Source organism: Canis aureus, chromosome 9 (assembly GCF_053574225.1).
Source record: "Canis aureus isolate CA01 chromosome 9, VMU_Caureus_v.1.0, whole genome shotgun sequence".
NCBI lineage: Eukaryota > Metazoa > Chordata > Mammalia > Carnivora > Canidae > Canis > Canis aureus.
In genome coordinates, this window is record NC_135619.1 from 37,565,534 (window position 1) to 37,584,613 (window position 19,080).

Genomic DNA, 19,080 nt, shown 5'->3' on the forward strand with positions numbered 1-19,080 from the left:
ATTTAACGAATGAAGGAATGTTTAGGAGGGGGGAGGCAGGCTGCATCTCCAAAGTAGAATTCTCTAACAATAGTTGTTATGTATTGATTGCTTATTGTGCTTATTGAATTCTTTAGGTAACTTATTTAATTTTCTCACACTCAGAGAGGTAACTATATCATTCTCTTCGATTGATAAATGAGGAATTGAGGTTCAGAAAAATTAAATAACGTCCAAGGTCTTAGAGCTAGTGATAGATAGAGCTAGAATTCAAACCCAGTTCATTCATCTTAAACCTTAACTTTTTTTATTAACTGAAGCTTTTAATCACATAGTGAGGGAGCAGTAGGCTGAGCTAGTTGAATGCCAGCCATTTCTTATGTCGGGGCCCTGCTGACATTTTGCCATATTGCTTCCGTGGTCAGAAGTTTGATGATCCATCCACCTGGAAGGGAAGATGATGTTCAGAAGTTCTAAAGGATGGAGGTTGTCGCAGTTGCTAGGAAGGGTACAGTAAATACCCACCCCTACTTATCTGTGGTTTCACCTTCCATGGTTTAAGTTACCTGTGGCCAACTGCAATCCAGAAGCAGATGATCATTCTGATAAATTGTCAGAAGGTCAGTAGTAACCTCAAGCTATGTCACAATGCCTGCTTCATTCACCTCACTTTATCTCATCATGTGGGCATTTTATCATCTCACATCATTGCAAAGAGGGTGAGTATAGTACAATAAGATATTTTGAGAAAAAGAGACACCACATTCACATAACCTTTATTGCAGCATATTGTTAAAATTGTTCTATTTTATTATTAGTTACTATGTTAATCCCTTACTATGCCTAGTTTATAAATTAAACTTTATCATAAGTATATATGTATAGCAAAAAAACATAGTATAGTGTATGGTATTATCCAAAGTTTCGGGCATTCATGGGGGTCTTAGAATGTATCTCCCATGGATGGGGGGATGACTGTACTTTTAAAGAGACTGGAATCATGCAGACCATGGAGGGGAAGTGTTTGCCTGTTTAGGTGCTCTGCAGGATAATTAATGGTCTCAGGGCTTTAAAGCATTCTTTCTTGTCTTTCTGAGACTCTTGGGACTCTTCCAACCTCTACGGCTGTGGTGCATACAGAGTCATACATTTTGGGGGTTTAGTGCAGCCACGTTGGGGCAACCTCATAAAGCATGCTGGAGTGAGGGAAAGTATAATTCCTCTGGAGTCATGTACAAGAACTTCCAGAAGCAATAGTCTCTTTGATTATTTTTTTCCATCGCTGGTGAAAGGAATTCTATGTTAGAGTTAAGCATGTGGTGAACTGCTATTGAAAATATGTTAAGCCACAGAAAATAACTTGGGTTAGATATGTAGGAACACTCTGTCTGGTTTCTAAGCTCTTTGTAACAGCTAGTTTATCATTATACTGCTCGGGGAGTGTCTGTGTTTATGACAGATTCGAAATATCTTTGTGTGGCAAATGAAGGGCAGCATGTAAAAAAGAAAGCCAGTGTGAACCTGAGACGTGAGGAAGAGATTATTCTTGCTCCAGGCAATATACTGAACACAGCAAAGAATAAATCTTTCTTTGCAAATACATTTGGAATACTTTAAGCATATCACTTGTGTCTCTTGAATTCTCCTCTAGGGTCTACTTTTTTGCCACCTAAAATGTATGAGTTCTGTTTGAGGTCTGGACATGGCACAGATTTACTGCTAGTGTATTGATTTTTTTTTTTTTTAGTCTCCTAATCTTCCCACCGTATAAAAGCAACTTTCTAAATTTGTTAAGGGATCATTGACTTGCCATTCTAATGAGCTTGGGGAAAGACTAGTTTCCAATGCAAATCTTTCATTTAATTAAGTATATTTTCCAAAGTCTGTCTATTTTTATGAATACACTTAATATGTCCCTTCTTGGATTTGCCCTAAGAGGCTTAAAATGTGCCCATTTAACTGCTTATACACATTATACTCCATTCTGTCCAGAGAGACCCTTTATACATGCTTCGGGCAACTATTTAATTGGCTCCTCCTGATTGGCCACTTACACAGCCTCACTATTTTCTAGTCCTTAGTTTTCCATGCTTTCTTTTGTGTTTACCCTCTTTGAGTACAGCAGAAAGGCCTTTTTGATGAGCAAAGGCACAGCTCCTCATTGAGACAGATTTCTGGAGAGTTGTTTTAATAAGTAGCTAGCAGTTACTGAGTGCTGACTATTTCTAGCCACTAGACTGAAATTTTATGTGGATTATCTCATTTAATCCTCACAATGTCCTTATGAGGTTGGTATTGTTAATAATCATAGTTTATAGGCAGAAACACTAAATGTCAGAGAGGAGAAGTAACATTGCTATGTTCACTTATTATTGGTCAACAGAATGTTCACCATTAGCCAGGATTTGAATCTCTTAAGCTTTATTCCAGAGCTCTGCTCCTCTTCCTGGGGATGGAACGGGTTAGGGAGTCCCACTGGAGCTTGTTGCTCCAAGGCAATTAGGCAATGGATATCACAGAGATGATGCTCAGGAGAGGGACAAAGAAGATAGTCCTAAGCTGATATTCCACTCCGCGAAGAAGATACCAGACATAGGGTAAAGTGATGTGAGTGAGTTAATACTTCCTGGATCTGAGAAGTCAGGGGAGATCAATACTCCCTCATATGGATTTCAAGGGGCTGGTGATGTCCACCTACATCAGGGAGGGCAATTTTCTTTACTTAGTCAACCAACTCAAATGCTAATCCCTGCTGGAAACACTCTCATAAACACACTCAGAAATAATGGTTAACCTGTCAAGTTGACACATAAAATTAACCATCACATCCACCCCACATCAACTTGGTACTTATACACAACTCCTTAAACAATACTAAATCTCCAACTAAAAACATTGACAAGGTCATAATTCTACCTACCATGATACAACTATCCTGTATACAACCAAGGATTTGCTAATCCCTTTCACAGAAAAGGAGATAAAGACCTTGAGTGATATGTACTTTTCCCCTTGATATCCTATAACTTAAATACTATGATTTAAAATTAACAATACTTATATACTATGATTTAATACATCTTCCATTGCATAAAAAGAAATAAGAGAGGAAAGAAACAAATGTAAATGTGTGTATGTATGTGTATATGCATACATGAATCTGGAATAAGTATACTGGGTACCAAAGCTCTGGGTTCATTTTTTTATTTTATTTTATTTATTTATTCAGAGAGAGAGAGAGAGAGAGGCAGAGGAAGAAGCAGGCTCCATACAGGGAGCCCAACGAGGGACTCAATCCCGGGTCTCCAGGATCACGCCCTGTACTGAAGGTGGCGCTAAACCGCTGGGCCACCCGGGCTGCCCAAAGCTCTGGGTTCATAAAGCACCTTGACACTACCATGTCACTGGCAGTTGACTTTTGAGGTGATTGGTTATTGCTTTGGAGAAACATCAGGGCCATGGAATTACATTCTGGTACTTCTGCATTCACTGGCTAGAGTGTTGTCTTTTTTGGTTGTAGTTTTTCATGTGGACTAATGAGGTGAAATGAATCTCAGGATCTTTCAAACAACGGAGTTAGTTAGTTAGTGTCTCTCTGGACATCATAGGGTTTCGTGTGTCCTCAGCTTCCAGCTTACAAAGGTGATTCTTATCCTTTCCTATGATGTGCTCCTGGTCTCCTCTCCCTGAGACAGTGGAGACCAAAGGCAGAATCCCAGAAAAGGTAAAAGTGGGGTCTTTTTAGCTCATTTTGGGAGTTGGGGAGAAGGCATATCTTCTTGAGTTTTTCTCTCACTATCTGAGATGTCTCTTGTTAGTCTTGGGCATATTTGATGTCATATTGTTTGCTTGAGTTACACATATGCCTCATGCCAATGGATTAACCTCCTGTGATTCCAAAGCTGAGTGGTTGTTTCCTTTCTTTGAAGGAAAATTTAGGTGAAATATTTTAATTTAAGTGAAAGATATATTTGCTTTCTTGTTTCCCAATCTTTGTGTTCACCTGCCTTTTTAATAGTTTACTCAGTTGTCCTCCCCAGTTAACCTCCTCTACCACTTATATATGTACAGTTTACACAAACTATAATGAGGATGAGATTTGATAAAAAAATTGTGTTGAGTTTGATTTTCTCTGGAGCTTAAAGCTGATGGAGATAGGAGAACAAAAAAAAGAATAGTGAAAATGCAGATTTTACAGGTAGGTTTCTTGAATTCCATCCTAAGGCTAATATATCTCATCCTGAATGTGTAAAATGATCATTATACCATTCTGTACCTTAGTTTCCCAACCTGCAAAATAAGACCTTTCTTATCTCTTAGGGATGCTGTGAAGATAATGTGATAGCATATTTGAAAAAGCTCTAAGCACTTAGCGGGAAAGACACCGTAATCTGTCTCCAATTATCTTGTGTTATAAAGGGGACTAGCATAAGGAATAATTTAGGACTGCAGTGCTATAAAAATAATTGCATACATTTATTCAACCTGTCTCTTACTCTTTCTCATATATGCCTATTCTGTTAATGTCTGTCCTGGAGCGGGTAGATAGGGTGGAAACACTCCTAGACTGGTTGGCATGGAAACTAACCCCAGAGCATGCTGGGAGCATGCAGGCAGTCCTTGGACCCAGCTGTGTGGCAGGTGTGACAACACCCCTCCCCCCTGAGAAATCATTGTGGAACTAAGGAATGTCTAATTTGACTAGAAGTAGAATAATAGAAATATAATTGAATTGTAAATATGCTATTGTTCCTTCTCTTCAAAAAAAAGGCACTAAAATGCCTTAAGACAAGATGGACTTTAAATAAGTCTTTCTTGGTACATCACAATCTGCCTTATGAAATTATTCATTTAAAGAAAGACTGGGATGCCTGAGTGGTTCAGCCGGTTAAGCATCAGACTCTTGATTTTGGCTCAGGTTATGATCTCAGGGTTGTTAGATGAGCCCCATATCAGGTCACCTGAGCATGGAATCTGCTTAAGATTCTCTCTCTCCTTCTCTCTTTGCCCCTCCTCCTTTTTTTTTTTTAAAAAAAAAAAAAAAAAAAAAAAAGAATAACCAGGGCTATGATCTAATGTAATAGATATTTTAGGGATGTCTGCTCATCTTATAACAGTACCCTTTCTCTGGAAACTTCTCTCCCCACAGAGTGTGGAATTTACAGGCCTCCTGCTTATACTGCAAGCCATCCTGACTGGATCAGAACTGAATGCCTAATTTAGATAGACAATCAGATTCTCTGTCCCTGGAATTAAGAATTTAAAATAATGATTTTTTTTAAAGTTGTTTTTACCAGATGTTGATGAACAGCTTCTGAGGTATGCAGTTCTAGCATGAGAGAGAGATGGGGTGGAACAATGGTTTGCTACTGTTTTTTTATTTTATTTTATTTTATTTTATTTTATTTTATTTATTTATTTCTACTGTTTTTGAATGGCTTGGAGTTCAAATCTTGCCTCCTATATGGGCCAGCTCTGTGGTCTTGCACAAGTTCTAGCACCTCCATGTGACTTCATTTCTCTATCTTTAAACTATGGGTTTTTTTTTAACCCTAGTTTTATTAACCCCAGTTTTATTGAGATATAGCTGACATATAACATTGTATAAGATGTACAAAATGTTGATGTGACATACCAATATATGTAACAAAATAATTATCACCCTAGCACTAGCTAACACCTCCATCCCATCACATAACTACCATTTCTTTTTTGTGGTGAGGACATTTAAGATTTACTCTTCAGCAGCATTTGAGTATACAATACAGTATTACCAGCTGTATTCACCATGCCATATATCAGATGGCAGAATTTATTAATCTTGTAACTGGAAGTTTGTACCCTTTGACCAATGTATTCCCATGGAAATGATTTTCATTCAGTCTGGACTATTTGCTTAAACTGTATCATGCTAAGGAAGTATGCTAGAGATTAGTCTACTAGCTTTTACTGTTAATTATACCCCCCCCTCCCCAATTTGTGAACTGGTTGATAGTATGAATTTAGTTTCGTTCACCTGAATTTATCTGGACCTACCAGTCTGTGATCTTTGACATACTAAATTAATGAAAAGTACTGGGAGAGCCATGAACCATCTTGAGGGTTCGAACATCCCCCTAAAAAACTGGGTGCTCCAGATTTCACAGAAAAGTCACAAGAGTCATGAAAAAAAAGGTTTAAGTGAGGGTGGTGTTTACTGATTATATTAGTCAGGATCCTGGCAGGAAACAGTTGGCACACTTAGTACATAATTTGAGAATTTAATAAAGGGACCATTCACAAAGGGTGTAGTGTAGGGAAGCCACAGGGATAGTGTAACACCCTGGAGGTAGTGGGTTGTTGTTATTACTCCCATGCCCAAGCGGGGAAGGGCAAGGAATGATTCTGGAGACAAAGAAAACAAAAGAAAGCCAGAGCTTTGGGACAGAGAAGAAAAGCATGAGAGCTCTGTGGAGATGGGAACACTGACTAGAAGCAGGATTTCAGCCCTGGGTAACTCCCCAGGCAGGGAACCTGACCTCATTCTTTCAAGTTCTTCCTGTTAATGTTCTTCTGTTGTTCCCCATTGGCCAAACTCAGTTGGAAGTCAGAAGATAAGAGAGCTGACTGATGCAACCCATGTAATTCAGCTTCCTGGGCAATGGAGCAGGGAGGAGGGCATGGAGTGTATCCAGGGAACAAAGGGGACATCTCCAGCTTGGTGACTTCTCTCTCCACCCATTTTAGATCAGGCTCTCATCTCCCCCTCTCCTCCTAACTAGACATTTGCTGCAATCTCTTACCACGTCTGATCATGTGACTCTCCAGCTGTCTCCATCTTGATATGGGCCGAATTTTCCACCCCTCCACCCACACTTGCATCCTAAACCCCTACAGTGAACTACTTATAGTTTTTCCTCATGCCTCTTTATATTTGTAGGTACCAGATTCTCTGCCAAGAATGCCCTTTGCAGTCCTTGACTACCTGTCAAAATTCTATTCAATCTTTATAAACTGAAGCTCACTTTTTTCTGTAATTTTCTGCTTCTATCCCAGCAGAGTTAGGCACTTTCTTTACTGTCCTCCCAGATCATCCTTTAAGTTCATGTGATCATACACATTGCAGAGTACTATTGACACCAGTTCATGTCCCTTCCTCTGCTGTGGGTCCTTGAGGGTTCCCATATTTGTTGTCTGCCTACAGCCAACTTGACATTCAGTAAATACTTGATAGATGAACATGTTTTCAGCTTTCAGTTATGCCTTTCTTCCATTAGACTTCCACATATCCACATACCCTCCAGAGTTATTATTCAAAACACAAACTCATTGTGATCCCCTAATTCCTAGACATCTCCAGTGCTGCCTACTGAGCACAGAATGATGCATGAGCTCTCCAACCTGTCTCATTTGTCTCATCTACCACTCTTCCCTGGCTTCTTTCCTACATCCTCATCCCCTTTCCAACTCCTGTGGAACTGCCTCGAGCTCCCTAGCAAGCCATACTTTCCCATATTTTGTCACATTTGCATCTGTTCCTCCTTCTGCCTGGAAAGCCTTCTCCACTTTCCAACACTCTCCAACTCTTATCTCCCCACCCCCATCCCAGCTCTCTTCTACCAATATACTTGGCAAAGTCATATTTTTGAAAGACTTATCTTATATGGCATTTCCTCTGTGAAATTTTCCTTGAAAAGTCTCCTCGCAATGTAATAGCTAGCTGCTTTTTTACTTTTATGAAATTCCTTACACGTTGCGTTGAAATGATTTATGTATCTCTATTGTCTTTCTTATTTCCAGAATCTTACACAAAGCCTGACAAATACAGTATGGGTAACAATTGTGTCTTGAAATAATATCTGACAACTGAAATAAGCAAACCTGACTCTGGTGGTTCCCTTGAGTTGCAGATGCAGGGAGCAACTCTTCCTCTTCCTTTGGCTATTTTTATAGGACATGTGAGGTCCTGCTTGTCTATAGCACATAGGGGTAGACACATTCATATCTGGCATGGCCAATGTGGTATAAGTGGAAGTGTATGACACTAGAGAACAGTGTCCTTAGAAGCAAAGGGAGCATCCTTCTTCATTCCTTTCTCCTCTCTGTGGGCTCTCTTGTGAATGTGTGGTCTGTCATTCCAATAACCATCTTGGAGCACCGGTTGGAAGTCACATGCTGAGAATGGTCGGACAATAAACTAGACTGGGGCGGGGGAGGTGACTGGGTCTCTGACGATTGTGGGGCTGCCATATCAGCCTTAGATGATCTATGCAGAGTTTTAAATAAGAAAGAAATCAAATTCTATATTGTTCAAGCCCGTGTTACTCTCGGGCTTCTGCCATTTGCAACCAAACTAAACTGTAGTTAACATATTTTCTAAATCATTTCTGCCGGCTGAGCCAGAGTCAAATGTTATTAAAAAAAATTGGCAAACCATGTCTTACTTTTCTGTACCTACAATTCTTCTTCAGTTTCCTTTTATGACTTTTCAAATCAGCTTTTGACGAGGCATATTAAGAACCTAAATTTAGATAAACAAAAACACCACTCTTTCTTTGTGAATAGATATATGCTTTATTGAATTTCAGAATTTCATCTATGACAATTGACTTTGAGTTAACCATGTCTATACCAGAACATCACAGAAATAGTCAACAGAGGTAAGTCTGCACTGCCAAGGAATGTTTATTTTGATTTAGGTGGAAGCTGCTGACTCCATTGTCAAAGACTAATTTACCTTTGCCTATTTGTCTTAGTGATATTTACTGCGGCTTTAAATCAGTACCCATAGTCCTCTCTCCAGAACCTCTTGGTCTGGCTCTTAGGAAATAAGTATCTAATGCACTGTAGCCCTTTGTTCTTGCTTTTCAGTATTATTTTCATTTTGCTTTTGTTTTTTGTCTTGGTTCACTTCTCAACAGACAGAGAATGGACAACAGTTTAGGAAAAGAGACTCATTATCCACTCAATCTGGCAAAGTTCAGTTTACTGTGTGAATTGGGATTTTTGTATTAGAAAAGCTGTGGAGATTTTTGATTAGATGGATTTTTTCAGGGAGTTTTCTATGAGGAGTCAGCAGCCTGTGGTTATGTTCTGCACTTATTAAAAGATAGAGTTGTAAAATTGACGTGTATGTAATCTCTTTTCAGGTTTCCATGGTGACAGTGGCAGCAATTCAGTGAGTAGCTTTTTCATTCTTCCTTCAAGACCTTCAGGCTATAAGATTGTTTCAAAAAAACAAAACAAAACAAAACAAAAACAAAACCTGTTCTTCCTTTAAAATATAATATATACATTTAAACACATTCTAATGAGATAGTTATGAGGTTAGGAATATATTCACAAAATGTGAGTTTAGTAAGGAAGTGGTTCTGCGATTCACAAGCTGTGTGACCTTGGGCAAGTCAATTACTCTTTACCAGCTTTGATTTTTCTCATCTATAAAATATTAATAAAAATACGTCTACAGTGCAGGATTATGAAAAGACTAATTAAAAGAATATACCTGAACTCTTTAGCACAATTCATGGCTTCTGGTAACTAACTATTGGTCATCATCTTGATGAATATGTGGCCATTTGGGACACAATATTAGGCTGTAAGGCTGAAATATGAACTTAAGTGGCTTGGTCATTTTAATACCAGCAAGGTCAGTAGAGATGTCTCTTTTTTCGTTCCTGATATTAAAAATGTATACTTCCTCAATTTTTTCTTACTAAGGGTTTATCTGTGTCTTTATATTGAAAGTGCATCATTTGAAACTAACATGTATTTGGTTTTTTTTTAATCCAATAAGATAAATTCTGTCTTTAACCTGTGTGTTTAGTCTATTTACATTTAATATAAATGATAGATATGGTTGAGTATATGGTTTTCTGTTTGTCCCTTTTGTTCTTCCTTTATTCCTTTTTTCCTGCCTTATCATGAATTAACAAAATATTATTTATTATAGTAGTCTAGCACCTCTACTGGATTTTGAACTACAACTTTTGTATTCTTATTTGTTTTAGTGGTTGCTCTAGGGATTACAATATTCACCCTTATTTCATTACCTTCTATCTCATTTTTGTGATATTGGTATTGTACATTTAATGTCTATATTTGTTACATTGTTATAATGTGACATGCTTTTTGTAGTCAATTATCTTTTAAAGAATTTAATTAAAAGTAGTCTTTATATTTAACCACATATTTACTATTTTTGGTGTGTTATCTTCCTTCCTGTAAATCTGGTGTCATATTCACTCACCTTGAATAACTTCTTTGAGCAGTTCTTATGGGTGTGAGTCTCCTGGGACCATATTCTCTCAGCTTTCCTTTATCTGGATATGTCCTTATTTTGTGCTAGTTTCTGAAGAATATCTCCATTGCACATATAATTCTAGTTTGACTGGTTTTTCTTTAAGCACTTGAAAGTTTTATTCTTTGGGTTTACATTGTTTCCAATAAGTTGGTAGTCATTCTAAATAAGTATGTCATATGTCTTTTTTTCCTCTGGCTGCTTTTATTTTGGGGCTTCAGCAGCTTATGATGTGCCTTGTTTTGGTTTTCTTTGTATTTATCTTCTCAAAGTTCACTAAGCTGATTACATCTGTTGATTGGTATTTTTAATTAAATTTGGAATATTTTTTACCAATACTTACTCAAATATTTTTTTCTGCCTTATTCACTATTTCTTTTTCTTTTTTTTCTTATTCACTATTTCCTCTCCTTCTGAGGCTCTAAGTACACTTGTGTCAGACCGCTTATTACTCACCCAAAAGTCACTGAGGTTCTATTCATTTCTTAACACTTTATTCTCTCTTTGTGTTTTGCTTTGGATAAATTCTATTGATTTGCCTTCTAGTTGGCCGATCTTTTCTTGTTGATGGTCTAACATGTTTTAATCTCATCAAATGAATTATCTTTATAGAGATGTAATTACATACAATAAAATTTACAAATTTTTAAGTGTACAATTCTATGAGTTGAGACAAATTTACACAGACATGTAGCCATTATCACAATGAAGATATAGAACATTTTTGTCACCCCAGTATGTTCTCACTTGCCTCTTTGCAATCTGTTTTTCTTCTACCACTCCCAGGTCCTGGTAACTACTGACCTATTTATGTTACAATAGTTTTGTCTTTTAAAAAATAACAACATATAAATGAATTAAGCAGAAAAGAATCTTTTTGTTTAACTTCTTTAAGCATAATGTTTTTAGGATTCATCTATGTTCTGGCTTGTGTCAGTAGTTATAGCTGGGTAATATGTAGGTGTATATGAATGAACCTGCCACAGTTTTTCTATTCATCAGTTTCCAGTATGATTCCTTTTATTTCTTCATGGTTAAAAAGTAGATGTCACTGTCAGTTTTGTTTTTTTAAAATTTGAGACATGCTCTTACGTATGGAATATTATTTCATTGTGATTTTAACTTGATTTCTCTAATGACTAATGATGTTGAACATCTTCTCATACACTTAATTGTCATTCTCATATCATCTGAAGAATGTGTTCAAATCTTTGCCTATTAAAATTTTAAATAAATTTTTGAATTGTAAGATTTGTTTATATATTCCAAGTAGAAGGTCTTTTATCAGATGTTTCTTTAGCAAATACTTTCTCCCAGTCTTTTGCATGATTTTCCAATATCTGGCTAGTGCTTTTCAGAGAAAACTATTTAAAATTGATAGTTTAATATATGATTTTTTTTTCTTTTTATGATTCATGCTTTTTGTATCATAAGAACGATGCCTAAATAAAAGTCAAAAATTTTTTCTTCTATGTTTCATCCTGTACATTTTATAGATTTAATCATTACGTTTATATCTATGATTTATTTCAAATTAATTTTTGCAAATCATGTGAAGTAAGCCTCAGGTTTATTTTTCCAATAGGGATATTGATTGTACCAGTCAGTTGTTAAGAAGACTATCCTTGCCCTGTTGAATTGTTATGGTCCCTTATTAAAAGTCAGAATGTCTCATTTTCCCTTTCACTCTCCCATGTCTTCCTGTTCCTCTTTCTCTCTCTCTCAACTCTCACTTCTCTCCATCCATCCCTTCACTCATCCATCCATCTACTTAACTATCTCCTCTCTTGGTCCAGGAGACTTTGTCTTCATATCACAATGCTTAGCTCTCATAGGCAGAAAACCTTTACCTTTGTTATATTTCTATAATCAGTAGAGGGACTATAACTTGCAATTTCTAATTTCCTTCACATGCTTAAAAAAGTCCAGAGAATTTTACTGGATCATAGATTAAGTCCGAAAGCAATAGTTTTCCCAATAAAATTCATCAAGTTGTTTTTTTGTCTTTTTTGAAAGACCTATTTTATTTTATTTTAGAGACAGAGAGAGCATGTGCACAGGAGTGGGGGCAGAGGAAGCAGAAGGAGAGGGAGAGAGCACAGTGCCTATTAGGGGCTCTGTCTCAGAAACCTGTGATCATGACCTGAGCTGAAGTCAAGAGTTAGATGCTTAACTGACTGAGCCACCCAAGCATCCCATCAAGTAACTTTTTTTAATGAGAATATCAGGCTGTGACTTAAAAGACAAACAGAAGAAAGTCAGAGCTATTTTTTATTTAATGCAAAATAATTCCAGTTGAATTTAGAGTTATAGCATGATCTGGGGTGGGAAAGTCCATACAAAATCCATCTAGCTGTAGAGTTACTTTTTGAAAAAGTACTCCTTCTGAAACAGTTTGAAAAATTGCTGTGAAAATCTTTTTGACAATTTGAAGAGCCATGATTAGGAAAAAAACATTGCTATATTTCACTAGCATTCAGTTTTTTATGGTGCTTTACTGCCCTTAATTACAGTATTAGACAGTATCAACTTTAAATATCAAAAAGGGGAGGAGGAAAGAAGCCATCTGGAGTTTGTTTCTGTTAGAAGCAAGATTTCTAGTTGTGCTTTTGCTAAATCTTTATTGCTCTTTCAAAGGTTTTCTGTTTGTAAGATAATGGTACTATAATATTGTGTATAACCTTTTATTTGCAGAGGCACTTACATTTTGAAAAACACTTTCATACCCATAATCTTATTTGATCCTCATTCATTCATTCATTGGACAAATATTTATTGAGTGTCCATACTGTGTTGGGTACCAATGGTACAGTGATGTACAGTTCAAATTTTATCTGTTAGCTGATGTTATCCAAATTTACATCTCCAGTCTTTATAGCTTCCCTCAAATTTCTGAGTTAGTGTATCTAACTGATTCAATATTTCTACTTGGGCTTCTAATATGTATCTCAAAATTAACTAATATCTCAAATCCAAAGTCACTGTTGCCTCTGTGCTTCTCATATTAATCCTCTCCTCCCCTAAGCTCTCCAGCTCTCTGTTTCAATTATTCAGGCCAAAACCTGGGGGACATTCTTTTTTTTTTAGTAGTCTCTATGCCTGATATGGGGCTTGAACTCTCAAGTCCTAGATCAAGGGTTGTATGCTATACTGGCTGAGCCAGCCAGGCACCCCCAAAACCTGGAAGATGCTCTTGATTCTTCTCTCTCCCTACTCCCCTGCTTGCCCCATGTGTCAGGAAATCCTGTAGCTTCTACCTCTAAGATACATGTGGAATTGAAGCCCTTCCCACTACCACCCTTGCTGCCACCCACTCAAAAAACCTTTATTTCTTATCTAGATCATTACTATAAATAACTTCCATAGTCACACTGCTTCCATTAAGACCTTCTTCAAGGGGTACCTAGGTGGGTCAGTTGGTTTCAGCTGGGGTCATGATCTCAGGGTCATGAAATCAAGCCCTGCTTCGATCCCCACTTTGAGCCCAAGTGGAGCCTGACCTTGGGCTCTGCCCTCAGCAGGGAGTTTGCTTGAAAATCTCTTCCTCTGCCCCCTACCTCTCCACTCTAAAATAAAGAAATAAATCTCATAAATTAAAAAAAAAAAATACTTTTTTCAATCTCTTCTCCACACAGCTGGCATAGTGAGTCAAAGAAAACAGAAGTTACTCTTTCAGCCCAAACTAGCCCATCTTCCCATCACATTCAGAATAAAATCAAAAGCCCTTACCATAAGTCACGTATGCTTCCATGAGCAGGGCTCCCTTTCCATCTCCCCCCATTGGGCCTTGGCTCACTCATCTCCAGCCATACTGCCGTTGCTATTTTTGGAAACACCACTCAAGGTTCTTGCCCTTAACGGCTCCTACTTCCTGGAATACACTGGCTCCAGGTAACTGCACATCTTGCTCTTCCCCGCAGGTCTCTGTTAAAATGTCATCTCCTCAGGCCTTCCCTGATCACCCTGTGTAAATTATACCCCCACACTGGCCTACTTTATTCCTTTAAAAATGTTATCCTTCTTCAAAACACCTCTTACCACTGAACCTGTTGTAAATTATTTGCTCATTTGTTCAAGGCCTGATTTCTCTGCTAGAAGACACTCTTAATCTCCTGACTTTACTGATGCATCCCCAGTGCACTGAACAGCGTCTGGCACCCAGACACTGCTAAACAGTATTTGTGGAAGGAATCAACAAAGATAAAGGTCCTTACCCTCTTAGTCTTTATACTTTCATTAGGGGAGATGGGCAACAAATCAATTTAAAAGCAGAGTTTGAGGAAAGAACTGGAACTGGATGATGTGACAGAAAGTGGCCATGTGGTTGGAGGGAGGGAGATGTTTCAGATAGGATATCACTCTGAGGAGGTAACATTTAAATCAGGACCTGAATAACAGTTAGAAGACAGCCTTGAAGCAGAATAATTATTTTTTCAATTTATGAATCAGGAAACCAAGGCTAAGAGAAACTGTGTACTTTTTTTGCCTCAGGTGAATAGTAGAAGTAAATTTATAATCCTAAACTCTGACCACAATTTGTTGTCTTTCCTGTTAAACCTCAAAGCCTTTCACAACTAAAATGGCTAAAATGTAACACTAATGAAAAACAACAGGAACATGCAACCCATGTCTCTGCTAACTTTAGGGCAAGAATCACCACTCAGGCTAGGCAGATTGGCAGCTGGCCACATGCAGACAGTTGGAAAATGTATTCATTTTTTTGTTGTTGTTTCATTTTATATTCAACCTTTGCATTTAAGACTAGTGAGCATGCAGCTCAGCCCTAAAATATAAAGAAAGTCCCTAATTGTTCTCACTCAGACAGCCACTTCTTAAAAGTCATTTCTCTCAATTCCACAAACCAGTCCCTAAGGAGTGATCTCCTTTGGCTGCATAGTGCTGAGCTTGTCTTCATGTCTCTGGAATGCTCCAGGATTTCTTTTTCAAATAGTCATGTCATGCTAGTTCTTTTCAGGTCCTCAGAGCTCTCTCAGGCTTTTTCTCAAACATAGAGACACAGTGCAAGGCCAAATCCTCCTGGTTTCAGCCTTGCTTCCTGTAGCAGATGGTAATCCTGTGTCTGAGACACTGAGGCTCCCTTTTGCTTTGCTAATAGCCCGTGAGCCTTTGGGAAAGCTTGATTGATAACATCTTTGGAAAAAAGTAAAAGAAAAACCTACTGAGATGACCTGTTCTGGTAATGACTTGAGGCCTAGCTTGGAATGTACCCAACAGCAAAAACTTTGAAGAGCAGAAACAAAAATTCAAACACTTGCTAACCCCAGTGCTTAGTAATTCACCACCTCACTATCTCATGTTTTCTTTCTCTAGCCTTCATTTTTATGTACATGACTTGCCTAATTTCTAGGCTCGTTTCCAATGATGTAATGTAGAAAAGGAGTTGCGAGAGAATAAAGCAAAGAACGCACAATTCCTAGAGTGAGAAATGAGTCTCAGAAAGAACGTAGGGAAAGGACATTCTTCTCTCTTTTTTATTCTTTATTTTAGGTGGGGGCGAGATTTAAAGAATAAGAAAGATTTTTTGTTGATGCTAATAAGATTAGCTTAAGGTATTATTCAAGAAAAAAAGTAATAAGGATGCCTATGGAAAAGAGATGAACATGTTAGAATCAGAAGAATAAGAAATGGTTAAGGATAAAGCCCAGCTGACAGCATCCCTATGCACAAAAGCAAGAGGGGAGTGGTGAACAGACAATATCTCGGGTCTCTGATGCTAGTGAGAAAGAAAATTGAACAGTGGACCTGAACTCACACAGGTTCAGCATATAGAAATGTAGGGAGTGGGTGTGGGGGAAGGACAACTATATGAAACATCAGAGCAAGTATGTGAAACTCAAATTGGCTTTTCTGATGGGGGTGGGAGGCTGCAGGTGGGCCTTTTGGCATGCTGGAGATAATGGTGCTATGTACGCTTGATGGAAATAATTTAGTGAAAGCACATGATTGCTACATGCAATTAGAACTTGGAATAAAACATGATTGCTGTTTTCATGTTTGCATATGTAGGATTATATTATAATTAAACGGAATAGTAACAAGAGGTGTGTGTGAATGATCTTCCTGGCTTGTGTGAAAAAATAGAAATAAGCACAAGTGGACTGGGGGAAGCCCTGACTGTGGGCTATTTGCTCCAGGAAATCCTGGCATCTTGCTGGGAAGCTAAAGCTATTAGGGAGTTGGCCTCAGGTAAGAAAATTACCAGGATCCTGGCTTTGAATCATCAAAGGACCAAACTTTTACAGGTTAGGGAGAAGCATGAGCTCCTATGACTCAGTTGAGAGAAATTTTAGAAGAAGATTATCCAGTCTATGTCAGACTGTGTCTTGTCTAAAGCAGCTTCCCCTAGAGAGGTCTGTTCCTATTGGCATATAGATTTGATCAGAGAAACACTTCTCACCTACATTCCTATGAGCTATTGATGTTGTAAAACTGGTCTTTCTTTTCTTGCTGTCTCTATTTCTTTCACTTAAAGCCAAAGAATAACTGGTTTGACTGTTCTTTATCAAACGTTAAGTATTTATTACCTAAGTAATTTGGGTCTCAGGGTGTGAGAATGAAAATCTGACCCCCAGAACAGATAGACTTCTAATTAGCAATTGCAGCATGATGCTAGATCCCAGATAAAGGAGAAGGAAGAAGAACATAGTTTGGGGATCTGACATGTTGAATTAGAGGTACCAATAGAAAATCTAACTTGCAAGGTCCAGGAGATGATTATATGTAAATTTTTAGAGCTCAAGACAGGAATGGGTTCGGGATAGACATTTAGGAGTCATCAGATCTGTGAGTGTTGAAACCAAACCATAGGAGTGAATGAAATAACAACCTAGGATGAATGGAGAGAGTGAGAAACTGGTCAAGGTCCGGGGCACTGTGGAACACCAATTTTAAGGGTGAGTAGAGGCAGACCATCTCAAAAAGAGAAAAAGAAACCAGAGATATAGTAAGAAAAACAAAGGCTGGTGTCAGGAAACCTAAGAGAGGTTTTGAGATGAAGAGAGAATGTGACAGTGTCAGTGCAACAGAGATGCCAACATGGTAAGGCTGAAAGTGCTGAAATTCAAGTACATGAGATTCCAAAGTGATAAAGGGGAGCACAGTGCTGGGTCCAATAGGCATGTATTTCATCTTTTATTTTGATTTTTTGTAAAGATTTTTATTTATTTATTCATGAGAGACACAGGAAGAGAGGCAGAGACACAGGCAGAGGGAGAAGCAGGCTCCCAGCAGGGAGCTTGATGCAGGACTCGATCCCAGGACTTCGGGATCAGGACCTGAGCCAAGGTAGATGTTCAACACTGAGCCACTGGTGCCCCATATTTCATCTTTTAAAAGGACTCAACCCAGTATGATTCTTCCCAACAAAATTAAATTGGGCCAGTCTGTACATTTACTTTTCACCTACCATCTCCTGTGACTGTCTATTTGGCTTACTTCTGCTTTCTGGCTACTGATTATAGCTTCTACTGTTGTTCTATTACTGGATCCCTGGTCATGGATCTCAGCTTCCCCTGGGAAGACCAGTAACACTCTTTCCATGGAGTCCAGTAAGGACCTCTCTGGACCATCCTGGTTTCCACCTCCTTGGGCAGCAGGGAAAATGGGTCCATCAACTAACAGAGGGTTAGGCAGCATGTCTAGTGGGGCTGGAGGAGCCAGTCGAGACTAACCAATGGTGTGGCTAGAATGGTTATCCAAGAAAGAACAGTCTAGTAGCCTTTATCTCATGAAAGGCAGAAGGAAGGACACATGTGGGGCAGGAAGGGACAAATGTGCCCATTTTGCTGCTACCATATGTTGCTGGCCTGGTCAGGGAGGCTTCTCAGTCTCTTTGTCCTCCTCCTAGAGTGGGTTTGGACTGGAGGAGTGGATTCTGAGGACAGATTCAAAAACAGCAGATGGAACATGGCTATAAAATAACATATTAAGAATTACCTCAGAATGAACATTATTCCCAGCTCTCGGCATCTCCTCCCCTTGTAAGGGGGATGCTTGTTCCAGGGATGCACTTATTACTTGGAATGCCTCTGGGAATCTTCATCTCCCATAAAGATCCCCTTCATCTCCTTCCATGTTAGTTTTCTATTGCGGCAAAACAAATTGCCACAAACTTACTGGCTTAAACACTCATTTATTATCTCACTGTTTTGTAGGTCAGAAGGCCTTGTGAGGTTTGGCTGGGTTCTTATCTGGAGGCTTAGGAGAAGAATTAACTCTCAAGCTCAATCCAGGCTATTTAAGACTCCAGTTCAGTGCTTGCTGCCATCTGGAGACCATTGTCATATTCTAGAGGTTGCACTCATTTTTCATCATTTGGTCCCTCCATCTTCATGAGCAGTGGTATGTCCAGTCGTTCTTTTTTCATTTGAGAGAGAGACACAGAAAGTGTGAGAGAGAGTGAGCATGAACAGGGGGGAAGGGCGGAGGGAGAGAGAGAGAGAAGCAGATTCCCTGTTTAGCCCCTGTGGGGCTCAATCCCAGGACCCCAGGACCATGACCTGAGCCGAAGGCAGACACTTAACAGAGTGAACCACCCAGGCACTCCTGTCCACTCATTCTTAAGTGGGGATCTCTCTGACTTGTGTCACCAGCCAGAGAAAATTCCTTGCTTTTCCAGGGATTTTGTAATTAGCCCTAGTTCACCTAAGTGATCTCTATTTTAAGGTCAAACCTTAATTATATCCTTAAAATTCCATTTGCCATGCAGTGTAGCATAATCACAGGAGTGATATACCATCATATCCACAGAAAGGGGAATCATACAAAAGTGAGTATTTAGGGGCTATGCTTACAATTCTGCC

The 19,080-nt window shown here is 38.6% G+C and overlaps 1 long non-coding RNA gene across 17 annotated transcripts in view; it reads left to right on the forward strand.

Moving 5' to 3' along the window:
• Positions 1-664: 664 nt before the first annotated feature.
• LOC144320662 (uncharacterized) overlaps positions 665-19,080 on the forward strand; it is a 183,828-nt gene continuing 165,412 nt past the window's right edge. For 11 of the 17 annotated variants that reach the window (XR_013386281.1, XR_013386266.1, XR_013386270.1 and 8 more), the window contains exons 1-3: positions 3,213-3,402; positions 8,547-8,618; positions 9,108-9,136. This is a non-coding gene — a long non-coding RNA (uncharacterized LOC144320662). Of the gene's footprint in view, positions 699-3,212; positions 3,403-8,546; positions 8,619-9,107; positions 9,137-19,080 lie in introns of those variants that run through there. The other 6 variants (XR_013386267.1, XR_013386269.1, XR_013386274.1 and 3 more) reach the window with 4 other exon arrangements.